The 14,344-nt window shown below is 39.9% G+C and overlaps 1 long non-coding RNA gene across 1 annotated transcript in view; it reads left to right on the top strand.

Moving 5' to 3' along the window:
* LOC146483080 (uncharacterized) overlaps positions 1–14,344 on the top strand; it is a 286,359-nt gene that overhangs the window by 230,702 nt on the left and 41,313 nt on the right. The window lies entirely within an intron of this gene.

Raw genomic sequence — 14,344 nt, 5'->3', positions numbered from 1 at the left:
AGCCATGCATGTGAATATGACCCCATAGCGCTTCATTTCCTTCCGTCCTTCCTTTATGTACCAGAGTCCAAAGTAGTCCACCGCGCAGTAAGTAAAAGGCGGGGCTTCCTCAAGTCGGTCGTTTGGTAACGGGGCCATCTTCTGCTGCTGGGTTGCTGCTCTCAGCTTACGACACGTGACGCATTTAGATACATGATGGCCAACAGTGGAGTTGCCCTTTACTATCCAGAAGCCGCACGTGCGGATTTCCGCTTGTGTTATGGTTCGTCCTTGATATCTGGGACGCTGATGGAAGTATTGTCAGCTCAGTGACGTGAGATCTTTTCGGCAGTATCACAGGATGGTTCATCTCATAAGGCAAATCGGCCTGTTCGATTCTACCTCCAACGCGTAGGATAGCATATTCATCCAAGAATGGATCTAGTCGGTGGATAGAGCTTGATCTTGTCATTCCTTTTCTTGCTCTGTCCTTCCTTTCATGTCGGTGTTTGGCGCTTTTCAGCAACTCTACTTCTTTCGTGAAAGCTTCATGTTGAATTGCTTTCATTATCCTTTGTTCGGCCTTCTGCAGGTCTTCACCACTCACTGCAATGCTTTCTACAGCTTCACACGAGGATTTAGCATCGTCTGGGCATTGTGCGCGTCTTTCTTGGGAACCGGAGGGGACCTTAACATCTTCCTTTAAACGGTGTTTCATTCTACTCGGTGCCAGTTGGAGAAGCGCTCAACACACTGCAACACAGTCGAGCGTTCTGCGGCGCTGGTCGTCAACACTGAAGTCTTCTTAACTTCAGGATCTTCTGGTGATACCTCAAAGTTCAAGGTAGGCTTGTCATGACGTGGCATCCAGAGAAAGTCTGGTCCATTCCACCACCTTGTGTTGCTTACTAGCTCTTGAGCTTCGAGTCCTCTAGACGCATCATCAGCTGGGTTATCCCTTGTCTGAACGTAGTTCCACTGATCAGGAGATGTGCGGTCGCGGATCAGCTGCACGCAGTTAGCGACGAATGTGTGGAAACGCCTTGCTTCATTGAATATATATCCGAGGACAACTTTGCTGTTTGTCCAGAACACTTCAGGGATGTTGTGGTACTTCAACTCCTCCTGTAAAAAGGCACTAATTTTGGTTGACACTACTGCGGCAGTAAGTTCTAATCTTGGTACAGTAATGGGTTTCAGCGGCGTGACTCTTGATTTAGCCATCACCAAGGAACAGTGTACTTCGTTGTGACTGTTAATCATTTTGAGATACGAACACTGGCCATATCCATGAACGCTTGCATCGGAGAAACTGTGAAGTTCGACCGACTTTACTTCGCCAAAGTCATCAGGTCTGTAGCATGTTCGTATTTTCATCTCTGCCAGAGTGCGCAGCTCTCCCCTCCACTTCTCCCATCGGATCCGAATGGTTTCAGGTACTGCCTCGTCCCAGTCAGTCTTATCTTTGTATAATTTTTGCAAGATTTGCTTGCCTGTTAACAGGAAGGGTGCTGCTAAGCCCATAGGGTCGTAAATCGAACTGATAGAGGCTAGTATTACTCTCCTAGTGAAGGGTCTATCCTTTAACTCCATTATGAACTGAAGGTGGTCTGACTCCACACACCACTGAACTCCTAAAGCTCTTTCTATGGAAAGAACATCCTTGTTGAGATCCAATTCCATGACCCCTTTGGCACGTTGACTCTTGGGTATGGCCTCTATGAATTTCTTGCTGTTGGATACAAATTTATGAAGATTGAATCCTCGCTTAGCGCATAACTCCTTTGTGCATTGGATTAGGGATGTGGCTTCGGACTCTGAGGGAACCGACTTGAGTCCATCATCTACATAAAAATCTTCTTTGACAAATTCGGCTGGCCTGCTCCCGAACACTTCTTTAAAGTCGTCTGCCGCTCTTTTTTTAGTGCAAAGTTTGCACATCCAGGGGACGATACCGCGCCGAACAAGTGTACTGTCATTTTATATTTGGTTACTTCACCGTCTATGTTACCATCCTTCCACCAAAGGACCTGAGGAAGTTTCGATATTTTGGCGAGACGAATATTTCATGGAACATTCCCTCAACGTCGCAGGTGAAGGCCTCCGGTTCCTTACGAAACCGACAAAGAACCCCAGCGAGGTTGTTCGTCAAGTCTGGTCCTCGAAGAAGGTGACGGTTGAGAGGTTCACCATTAAATTCAGCGCTTGCGTCGAAAACAACCCGAATCTTGTCCGGTTTTTGCGGGTGATATACCCCATGGTGTGTATGTACCAAGTGCGGCCATTGTTGACGTCAAGCTCTTCGGAGGGAACCCTTTCAGCATGGCCTTTCTCGAGCATATCGTGAATAAAGGCTTGGTAATGCTCCCTATATTTGCCGTCTCTCGTCAATCTTTGTTTAAGCTTCCCAGTAGTCGGCTGACAGCGAGATTCTTGTTGTCGGGTACTCTGACCAATTGTTCCTTTAACGGTAAGGGCATTTCGTACTGCCCGTCCTCTCGTCTACGAATGTTTGTTGTCACAATGTTCAAGAATTTCTTATCTTGGAAGGATAGCGCCTGATCATCTCTGATCGTTTCTTTGAAGTCGAGCTCAAACATCCTGTTAACTTGAGTGGGACCAAAGACTTCTTTAACTTGGGATTTCATTACGAAGTGACTCACGGTTCTGCTCGATCCTTCTCCAATTTCTCGAGAAATTATCCGTTTGCAAGAACAATGGCCATCGTTTTCACCATCCTTGTCCAGATTAATGGATCCGATGACACCCCATTCGAGGTTCGTTCTCTTGGCGTACGGATCTTCGTCAGAGCCAGGAATTACTTCGCGTGGTTTAATTGCTCGGGCACAGTTCACTCCTATGAGGAGCACTACGTACATCCACATCGTGTCGATAGGGCATCAGCTGATCAGCAATTCGTTCGAGGTGAGGCTAGCCAAATACAGACTCTGGCCTCGGAATGTGACTCCTTTTGACAGGGATTTCTTCTCTCGAGTAAGTTCCGGGTAAGAGTATTTCTGATTATTCTTTGAGAAACTCGAACTCCTAAACCGTTGATCTTCTCACACGAGACCACGTCTTCTCCTAGAACCGTAGATAGCTTCAGCTGAACGGTAGGGCCACTGATGCCTAAGCCTTGAAGAACGTCATCCTTAACGAAACAGGCGTCCGATTGATCGTCGAGGAGGGCGTATAGAAGAGTCTTCTTCTCTGGGTCTTGGGTATGATGCAACCACACTGGAACGATAAGCGAGTGCGAGCTGCAGTTTCTTACGCTCTTCGCATCTAGTGCGTTCACGCGATGAGATGTGGCGCTCGTTGCTGTGTGAAACTGAGGTTTTCCTGCGTTTGGATCTTGTTCCGATGGTTGAGGACACTTTTCACAATCGTCAAGGTTATGAGGGCTCTTACAAAGCGGGCAGCTTTCAGACGGTTTCCTGTCTGCTTTCCTTTGAGTTGTATAGTTCTTTAGTTCACTGGATCCACTGGAAAAGTTTCTCTAGCCGACTGGCTTGTTCTTGTAGTTGCTACCGAGCCTTGCTCTCCCGTTTGCTGCTCCTCCTTCTTGTCTTCATCCTTGGACCTCGACGACGTTATTGGGTTGCACGCGATTCTTGCTTCTCTCTTTAGGAAGTCACAGAAGGCCGAGAACGGAGGGTAGACTGGTTCATTGTGAGATCTTGGCCTCGATACGCTGCCTTGTCTATCTTCTGTTGTGTTGAGCCAGCGGTCAACTTCGCGGCTCCTGCGATCGCCTATGTTACGAGGAAGCTTCCGCACCATTTTCTGGTTCTCCTCGGGATCGTTTAGCGCCTTCAGGTACTTTATTTCCTTGATAGCCGTTTGACAATGAAGCAAAAAATCGGAGAATTTTCGAAGATTAACGCCGTCATTAGGGGGTACTTTTGGCCATTCGGTTAATTTCTTCCGGAAGACATCGGCGGCCAGGAACGGATTCCCATATCTTTCGGACAAAATCTTTCGTGCTTCATTGAATGCGTCAGCGCTGTCCAGTGAAAGGAGGCTTCGAATGGATTCCTTAGCTTCTCCGCTGGTATACTTTCCTAGGTAGTAAAGTCGTTGCGTTGAGCTGTCGGCTCGCCTTTCTACGATCGTGTCGAACGATTTCTTCCAGGTAGGGTAATGAAGGAGGTCTCCTCTGAATGTTTCGGGTTCTGGAAGTGGCAGTGACTCTTGCGCGTGGCGTTGAGTCGTCAGATCGGCTAGCCGCTGAAGAATATCGCCGTTTGCTTGGGATGGAGAACCTTGGCCTTGATCATGTGTAAGACCCATGCTATTTGGAGACGATTCTTTGCACTGAGCATAGGGGGTACTTGTAAATTGTGCTCTCTTGGGCGTTGCCAGGGTGACATATTCGGGTGCGAATGGATTCAGCGTGGATGGATAGCGTGAAAGGGTGTCAAAAAACTACCAGCATCAGTAGCACATTCGTTTATTGGGACTTCGGTTTCGTTGTGATGCGACTGATCATTCGCAGGAGATGCCTTTGGTGAAGAGGGTTTGGGTGTATCGCTTAGCTCCGTTTCCATTGTCAGATTACTATCTTTATCTACCGATGAGGACTGCGTTGTCAAATAATTATGGAGGAGATCGTTTGTATTGATAGCGTGTGGCAACAAATCTTCTTTTTCACCGTTTGGAGCAAGCTCGTTCTCTTCTACTTTGTTGATGGCATTCATTTCGGCTTCAGCGATTGCCAGTTCCTTGGCGAGCTTAAACTTCTTTACTTCTGCTATTTTGGTTGCTTCGCCGTCTGCGAAAGATATTTATTATTTCCGTTTTCAATTTGGCGACCCTTGCTGCGGTGTTTACCTTTCTGTCGATTCTAGCTGATGAATGAGATTTTCTACTTTTTGTGAGGCCCTGATAGAGCGACTTGGTGTGGATTTTCCAGAAGAAAGAGAACTTTCCTCATCTTGGTTAAGAGCGGCTAACTGAGAATATCGAGAACTCGCGGTCAAAACTGAAATTTCGGATTTCCTCATATTTTGTCAGAAGAATCCCTTTAGAGAACTATTTACGAAAATTACAATAAAACTTTCCACAGATTTTTCGTTTTCGAGAATTCCGGCATAATGTGAAATGCCGTGATCGCGTCGCAGCCGGCGTTAAATTTTGACGAGATTTGGTGCATTTTCAAATCGCTCGGGAAGGAAGACGGCTTAGCGTATTAAAACGATCTTTTGAAGTTAAGTTAGGCATCCTTCTGAAAATACGGTCTTATGAAAATATTGCTGGAGGATTCTTATTTATATGCAGTTTTAAAAGTCCGAAGAATCCTATTTTCAGCACGTTTGTTGACACTTGAAATTGTGGACAAAATTTTTTTCCTGGTACATCGAAATTTACAATGAAAGTTACACTAAAGAAAAGCTCTATTCTTGTGCTGCAACATAAATATTGCAGTGGTCATTTTCCCGAGAGAATGGCAAAGTTATCGCTACAATACAAAATGTAATACTCTAAACAGTTTTCTGTTGCTGAATATTCCTGTACAAAAAATTATTCGCAGTTAGAGTGAGTGATAACTAATGCCACAGCAAAATTCGTGAAGGCCGATTGCCATGGCATGTTTTCCGATAACGCAACGTCAGAATGATCGACAAATTTCATTATTGTACTTCACGCAACTACGCCGGTAGTACGTTTTTCACTAAACGGAAGAGTGACAATTTGCACAGTTCCTACATGTAAATGAAGCTGTACGAAACAGCTACATTTTCTACCTCACAGTCGATAGCTAGGGTTAATGACATGTTTACGGCATTTTTATAACTACAGTGTAGTATCCGAGTTGTATTTACCTGCCGCTTCGATACAGCTGATATGAGATAAAATTCCATTTTGCCCGGCGCTTTGGCATATTTCCGAGTAGAGGGTTTCATCTACACGTGGTATTAGGGACCTTAAAGCAGCGACGACGACGACGTCAACGAGAACGTCAGATAACAATAGTTTTAATTAGCAAAACACTGGCTCTGCACGTGCGTTTTACACTTTGGTACATTTCTTTGCCGTCCTCTGCAAAAATGACCGAATTTAAGATTTTATGGAGAACGTGAACGCATGATGATTAATTTTCCTTTCTCTTTCTGAACTTTAAAGGCGCCCCTACTACGTTAGCTCCTCGATAGTTCGGCCACATTACACAAACTACAAGAGTATAAATCATCGCGAATTTATTCGGAAGACGCGAAGGTAATTTTTTAAGTTCCGTCTCCGTCGGCGTCGTCGTCTTCTCTGCTTAAGGTCCCTATTGCTCACTGAAGACGAAACTTCCATAAAAAACGTTGCGGTATTTTCATCTTTTTCGCAGGAGTTCAACGATAATGAACCCGTGTAGTCTGTTTGTCTGTCTGCCTGTCAAATAAACGACCTTTATCGTAGCTAATTAAACGGCATTTTCTGGGTGTTTTTGAACATTTTCTTCCATAGTGAAGAAAATAACATTGATTTAAAGCTGGTTACAACGTATTCAACTTGTTAATAGATACAATTATGTAAGTTTGCTGAAAATAATCCCTAGATCCCAGGCGCTTGCTTTTTCCAACCGGCCCTCAAACAATCTTGAGTGAAAATGACATTTAAAAAAGAAGACAACGTATGTAGTTAATGCGGGGAGAAGAGGAAGCGGGGAAACTATTGTTTTATCTAAGAGGCGGGTACCATGTGGTATAGAGACACAATACCCTGGTCTTAGGGGTGGACCATTAGAAATCAAGGGGGGGGGGGGTTAAGAATTTTTCAGTGGATGAACTTTTTTTTGGTCCGATTTGTCTGCATGTATTTTTTTTTTCGACGTGGAAGCTCTGCACGATTTTTTCGACAGAACTTCTTTTAATATTAAAGGCATGCAAAGCTCCGCACAGTTTAATTACAGTACCGCTCAAGGTAGCAGTCTCTTTAATTGGAGTCTCGATTTTCTCGGGATTATCGAGAAAGAAATGAGCTACTAAATGTATCGCACCTCATGACTCCAGGGACGTTTTTTCACTTGTCAAGGAAACTCTGCTTCGTTGTGTTGGTCGATACCGTTCTTTACAGTTGAACGCAAAAGCGAACTTGAAAAGCGTGAGAAGTTCGAAGGCAATATAGTAAAATTGTTTTATATTTCTTCTACATTTGAAATATGGTTCTCCATAAATGAGCAGGAGATCAGATGTAATCTGTTGCATTGTCACTTCTAAAAACATTAATACATGTAAAATGCGTTAAAATGACAGAAGGGCAGGTTATATTTTTGATATGTACAGTAAAACTACTTGACGTTGGTTTTGATATCGTACTTTGGTTCAGTTTACTTGCAGGAATTTTTTTTGGGATGGTGAACTACTTCCAGGAATTTCTTTTTTAGCAGTTTCCTTTGTAGGATTTTTTTTTTTTTTTTGGAATTGGCATCTTTTTGGCATTCACCCAAAGAAACGCAGGTTGCTGTAATAGTTCGAACTTTGACCGCAACCGGACTCGTCGTCTATCAAGGACGAAAATGAGCAATGAGCCATAAATGCAACCGAAAATATATAGAAACTGAAAAATATGACATCGCGGAAGAAGAAATACACTTTCTAGTATCGAGCAAACCACTTCAAACCAAGAACGCACATTGCTATTTATAACCATTTGCGTCATTGTTTATAAATAGCAAGTTTAAAATAGCTATGTACACAGTGATGGAAAACAACCGTTGTTATTTTCTGGTGCTCTTCTATCCGGATCTGACGGAGAAGGGTCAACTATTGCTCGCATTAATGGGGATGGTTCATTAAATGCCTATTTTGCAGGTGTTGGAACGGTAAGTCCTCATTCAAATATATTATAGCCGTGTAGCTGTTGAAGATAACTATTATGGCCAGCCTTGCACTATTAAGTGAAACCATGATTTTCTCTACCGGCTCTGATATCTCAGTTCTGTTTATGATATATAGTCTAGGACCTGCAAATTGAAAACACAGATACCTTGTTCCTCAGCTTTTACAATTCTCTTCTTCTCTTATCCAGCTCAATGTAGTGCCTTCACGACATTTTATTGACAGTGAAGATGAGATGCATCTTTGACAAACCTAGGATTTATAAAAAATGCAACTTTTGCGCAACTTTTCTGAACCAAAGGCGTTTTTCTCGCAAGTCGATTAGTAATTTAATGAAACATTATCGTCTGTGGTGGGTTTCAGATACACTTTGATATGAAATATTTATTGATTTTGTTTCGTATCCTTCGCATTCAGTTGACGCTGGCGTACCGAGGAAAGCGTGGCATAACACCTGAACGTTTCATTTTTTCGTTTGCGATCGGTGATCATCTACTAGGAATGAAATTAATTTTTATAGGGATAAACCCATTAACACATGAGATTTTGTTTCCGAATAACAACGTAGTTTTATTCCACCAGAAATGAAACATAAACAATAAATTTATTTAAAATTTATTAACTTGTCCTTGCGTGACCACTGGCATTTTTGAAAAAAAATATATTAAAACTCCCTATGTGTTTACTTCCGTCAACGCTTGATTTTAAATTACCCAAGCTGGATTTTTTATGTATTGCAGTACATGTATAGAGCTTTGCTGAAGTATAATACTTGCTACAAATTTTGATGTACCAGGACACGATATTTGTCCGCAAAGTTTCCACAATTTCCAGTGTTAACGAAAATACTGAAAATAGGAATATTCGGACTTTGAAAACTGCATGTAAATAAAAATCCTCCAGCAATATTTTCATAAGACCGTATTCTTAGAAGGATGCCTCACTTAATTTCACTGAAAAGATCGTTTACATACGCTCAGCCGTCTTCCTTCGCGAGCGATTTGAAAGTGCACCAAATCTCACCAAAATTTAACGCCGGCTGCGACGCGATCGGCGGCATTTCACATTATGCCGGAATTCTCGAAAACGAAAAATCTTTGGAATTTTACTGTTATTTTCGTAAATAGTTCTCTAAAGGGATTCTTCTGAAAAAATATGAGGAAATCCGAATTTTCAGTTTTGACCGCGAGTTCTCGCTGTTTAGCTCTTTAAGTTCTGTTATTCTTTGATTTACTCTTGCTCCCAGATCTCAAATTTCTGTTGCGCAACACGTTTCACTTCGAAGTCGTCTAATACTTCTTCGTCGAGCCGTTCTTGAGCTGCGATCAAGATGTCCATTTTTGTTTCTAACCACATTCTTTCGCTTTGCAGCTGAGCTGGATTGGTTGAATCGGCGAGACAATTTTCTATTTTGTTTAGCTGTTTACACCAATCCCTTTGCGCGGACGACCTTTAATCTTGATACAATTGTGTTTAATACCCTAGTCAGCCTCCGCCATTTTCGATGCCATCGAAATTATTAATATTGCATGGTGAAGCGAAATCTTATTGCTTTACTGTAAGTTGTGTTCCTGAAAATATGTTTCATTATCTTTAGTAGTTTCACAGTGATTTCGTTCATTTCGACATGCTCCAAATAAAATATAATGACCAAACTCTTGCATATAAACAAAAAACAAAGGTGTGGCTGACTAGGACCCTTTAAAGGTCTGTTTTTGTTTCATTAATGGTTGGCTGGCTTCAGCACTTTCAAGATCGTCTACTGTTTTTTTTCCCGACGTAAGTTACGTACATAGCTGAGTTGCGTGAGAAAGAGTTTTTACTGTAGCGGGCGGAGCTCGAGATAACTTGAACTCCAATGTTGATAAGAACCAGAAAGCATTTAATAGAACTCCAACAGACCAGTCCTTCTTTCTTGATATATAAATTCAATGGCTTGATGGAATTACGTAGAAACTGAGGAGAAAATAATAATTAAACCTTGATTACAATACATTCCACAAGAAAGATTAATTGATTACTCGTGCGGCGTATCTATGTTACGAAACACGTGTTTGAAATGTAACAAAATAGACTGCAAATCACTACGGATTCAAGATGGACAAAAAACGTCATCATACCTCTTTCGCCTCTCCTGTACCTTAAATAAACGCTTTGATTCTTTCACTCTTTCTAAAAAATGTGTCTGTCTACTGTATTTCGAAAACGACGGGAAAACTGAACTGCAACACGATCCTATATCTTCTGAACTCACAAAACGGAAATTACGCAAACAAGATGCCTATACTGGCATTTACGCGTGATGCTGTGTCTGATTCATTTATTCCAATTGCATGCTTCGCAGATTGATAAAACTATCCTTGCTAATGGAATAGTTTGAGTCACGATGATCGCGTTATGTTGTTTCCCTTGTGTTACGTTTCTTATGGTTGTATCGGAAATTTCGGAAATTCCATTACAATAAAGTAAGCTTACCAATGACCTCTTTTCAGTCCCATCGTGGTTTTAAAACTGTCAAACAAAGCACGATTCCTTCGCCAGGAACTCTCCAATTTCCACCGTTTTAGATGTCGACTGCTTCTTAGAAGTTATTCTTTCGATTTACCCCTTCAAAATGGTTAATATTCCGTTTGAAAACGGCACACTTGAGTCCACAGCATGTTAACAATATGGCAGCCAAAAATTTAATCCGAGTTTAATGAATAACTCAAATGATGCTTTAACGTCACACAGGTAGGGGTGAGTGGGTCCCCTCCCTTGCGATATAAGCGACAAGAATGGATTTTTTTTTTTTTTTTAAATAAATTTATTAACTATAGAATACTAAACTTTACTTACAATACTAACCATACCAACTTAAGATACTAACCTAAATTACAAAAAAGTAAACATAATAATAATAATAATAATAATAATAATAGTTACAATATTAAATTAAATTCTTCTACTGACAAGGTATGACTATTTTTTAGACTTACAATGAATTACAATTCACTCAAATTTACTACGAATACTATCATAATAGAAACAATACTTAAATACTTCTACTAACACTTACAATATACAGTTACACAATAGTTGCAATATTAAATTAAATTCTTCTACTGACAAGGTATGACTATTTTTTAGACTTACAATGAATTACAATTCACTCAAATTTACTACGAATACTATCATAATAGAAACAATACTTAAATACTTCTACTAACACTTACAATATACAGTTACACAATAGTTGCAATATTAAAATTAAATTAAAAGTTGTTACTAACGAAGTAAAGAAAAAAAAGGAGACTTACAATAGGTTACAGTTGCACTTATGAATGAAAATACCACACAAAAGTTTATGTGTAATGTAATTCTTCACATTAAACTGGGGATAGTATCCACTTTTTCTTAAAGAATTTTGTGTTATTGATCTTTCTTTCGGTTTCATATTTTATGACTATTTTACTTTGAAATCCTTGGATTTTGGGTCGAATCTGGGTTCTTCTGCAGTCCCATAGAAACAGTTTCCCAATTATTATAAAATAATTCAGTAGGTTAAGTAAAGGGCATGGTTTAGTTATAATTCCAAATAAAACATCTTGAAGAGTAAGACGAATTTGCTGATTTGAGAGTTGGTGCCAGTAATCTTGAAAATCGTTCCAAAACTGTCTAACAAAGGGACACTGATACAAAAGGTGGTGTAAGGTTTCAGATTCTGCCTTGCAAAACGAGCACAGATCATCCGTTCTAAAGCCTATTTTATATAATTTAGAATTTGTGTATAAAATAGAGTTGATCACTTTGAACTGAAAACCTTTTACGTATGATTCAAGCACAACAGAATGTGGCAGAGTGAAGATTTCTCTCAGCTGATCAAACGAGAAATTAAAATCATTCTGCAATTTACGAACGATATTAGGAGGCTGTGCTTTTTTGCGTGCAAGTAATGAGTAATAGTCCTTTGATTTCTTTTTTGTGACATCAAAGATGTTGTCATCAATTGAAAATAATGGAGAGGCTGTAGATGGACAGGGAGAAGTAATTTTTAAAGAAGAAGGTATTGAATGTCGAAGGCCAGCCCATTGCAAAAAGTTAGTTTTGGAAATCTTATGCGACCAGTGGCAAAAAGAGTCTTCTATATTTAAACTGAAAAGTAGATCTTGAGTAAAGATCAATCCTGCCATGAAATAATTTTTGTAGAAAACTGGTCTCTTGTCAATGCGAATTTCTTTATTATTCCAAATAACATTTTGCCAGTCTCTCTGAGAGGCAAAAGAGTCACGCAAATCTGACCACCAAGAAAGTAGTTCACAATAAAACTTAGAAGAGATTTTGTAATCCTTAATATCATAGTTACAATTTAAGAAGAAAAAACCTCCCATCGGTTCTAGCAAGTGCTGTAGGTAAGTTTTCCACGTTCCATTCTGACCTTCAAAAATACGCTTTAACCATGCCAGCCTTAAGGACTTTATCATGCAATCTAAATTGATCATTTTTAATCCACCTTCCTCGTATTCATTTATTACCGAAACGCGTGTTACCTTATCCGTGCCATTCCAAAGGAATTTAAATAACAGTTGATTCAATTGTTTCACTAATTCGTTAGGTGTAGGTAGTACCGAGCACACATAAACAAACTTTGGAATAAGGAAGGATTTGATTATTGTCACCTTACCATAGACAGATAAACCTCTTGAGGACCAAATATTAATAAGTTTTTTAATGCTATCTAATCGCTCAATAAAATTCTTTTCTTTCAGTAATTTTGGATCATACGTGAAATACACCCCCAGGGCTTTTATCGGCTCATTTGGCCATTTAATGCCTAACGGTTTTGCTTTATTTCCTTTAGAAGAGCCAATCCACAAACCCTCGGTTTTTGTGCTATTGATCTTGAGTCCTGAGATATTTTTGAATAAATCCAGCAGTTGAAAAAGTACCGTGGCTGAGTTGGTGTCAGCGAGTACTGCTGTTGTGTCATCTGCGTATTGTAACAATTTTGTCTCTTCTTTCCCAATGGTAATACCCTTTATAGCTGGATTTTGACGAATGGCAATAGCTAGCGTTTCCACCGCTACAATGAAAAGATAGGGAGAAAGAGGATCACCCTGTCTGACACCTCGCTCAAGTTGAAAGGATTTTGAAGTTATGCCGTTGTTCATAATACAGCTTTGTACGTTGTTGTAGAACAGTTTTACCCAGCGAAGAAAATCAGAACCAAAATTGAAGGCTTCAATATATTTAAAAAGGAAATCCCATTCAATGCTATCAAATGCCTTTTGAAAATCAATGAAGATCATTAAGCCGGGAATGTTTTCGTTGGCAGTCCAATCCATAATGTCATAGATGGAACGGATGGTTTCACCTATGAAACGATCTTTAATATACCCTGTTTGATTATGATGAATGATATCAGGCAAAACATTTTTTAATCTCGATGCAATTACCTTAGACAATATTTTTGCATCAACGTTCACAAGAGAAATGGGGCGCCAGTTTTCAATAAGAGAACGATCTTTTCCTTTTTTCTCAATAAGCGTGATAATCGCATGCTTTTGAGAATGGGACAACTCCCCTTTCTCAAAACATTCATTTGCACACCTTATGAAGCAATCATTGATTAAAGGCCAGAATTTTTTATAAAATTCAATTGGAATTCCATCGTTTCCTGGAGATTTGTTAGTTTGAAAGGTATCAAGAAGACAAAAACATTCCTCTGAAGTGATTTTACCTTCACAGGAGATTTTCTGTTCTTCAGAGAGTTTGGGTATATTTAAATTATTTAAAAAGGAATCGATTTCATTTTCAATATCCGGACGATTGTTTTTACTCTTGTACAAGTCGCAGTAAAATTGTTCTACCTCATTTAGTATGCAGAGTGGATTTGTTTTAATTTCGTCGTTTACATACAATTTACGTATGTGCTTCTTGACGTGATTTCTCTTTTCTAAATTTAAGAAGTACTTTGTGCTCTTCTCGCCGTATTCGTGCCATCTAGCACGTACGCGTACAATGATTCCTTTGGTTTTTTCTTCATAAAAATATTCTAGTTCTTTCAATCTAGATCCTCATTTTGTGCTGTAATAAGTAGTTTGTTGAGGAAGGCAACAATATCTTTATCCTTGTTTGGCGCGTATACATTTATGAGCACATACATCTTATCTTTGATTTCAGCTTTTAGAACAATATAGCGTCCCAAAGGGTCAAAAATTTTTTGGTGTATAGTACAATCAACATCTTTCTTAATTAGAATTGCAACACCACAGGAATTTGAACTGCCATGACAAGTAATGAGCTCTGCACCCCATTCGTTTTTCCACTGATTTTCTGCTGTTGCTGTAGAATGGGTTTCTTGCAGAAAAGAAATGTCTGCGCGTTTCCGGCACCAAGTAAAAATTGTTCTTCTTTTTTTAAAGTTACTTATGCCCCTTACATTTAGCGACAATAATTTGAGCGCCTCAGTCATTTTATAATCCCAAAGGTGTTACTAATGAGACCGCAGAAGAAGGAAAAAAAGGGAAAAGTGCTAATGAAGTATTCGAAGTGGT

The sequence above is a fragment of the Pavona decussata genome, unplaced genomic scaffold (genome assembly GCF_977016875.1).
Source record: "Pavona decussata unplaced genomic scaffold, jaPavDecu1.1 SCAFFOLD_40, whole genome shotgun sequence".
Lineage (NCBI taxonomy): Eukaryota > Metazoa > Cnidaria > Anthozoa > Scleractinia > Agariciidae > Pavona > Pavona decussata.
Note: the sequence above shows the minus strand (reverse complement) of the source record. Positions and strands in the feature narration are given on the sequence as shown.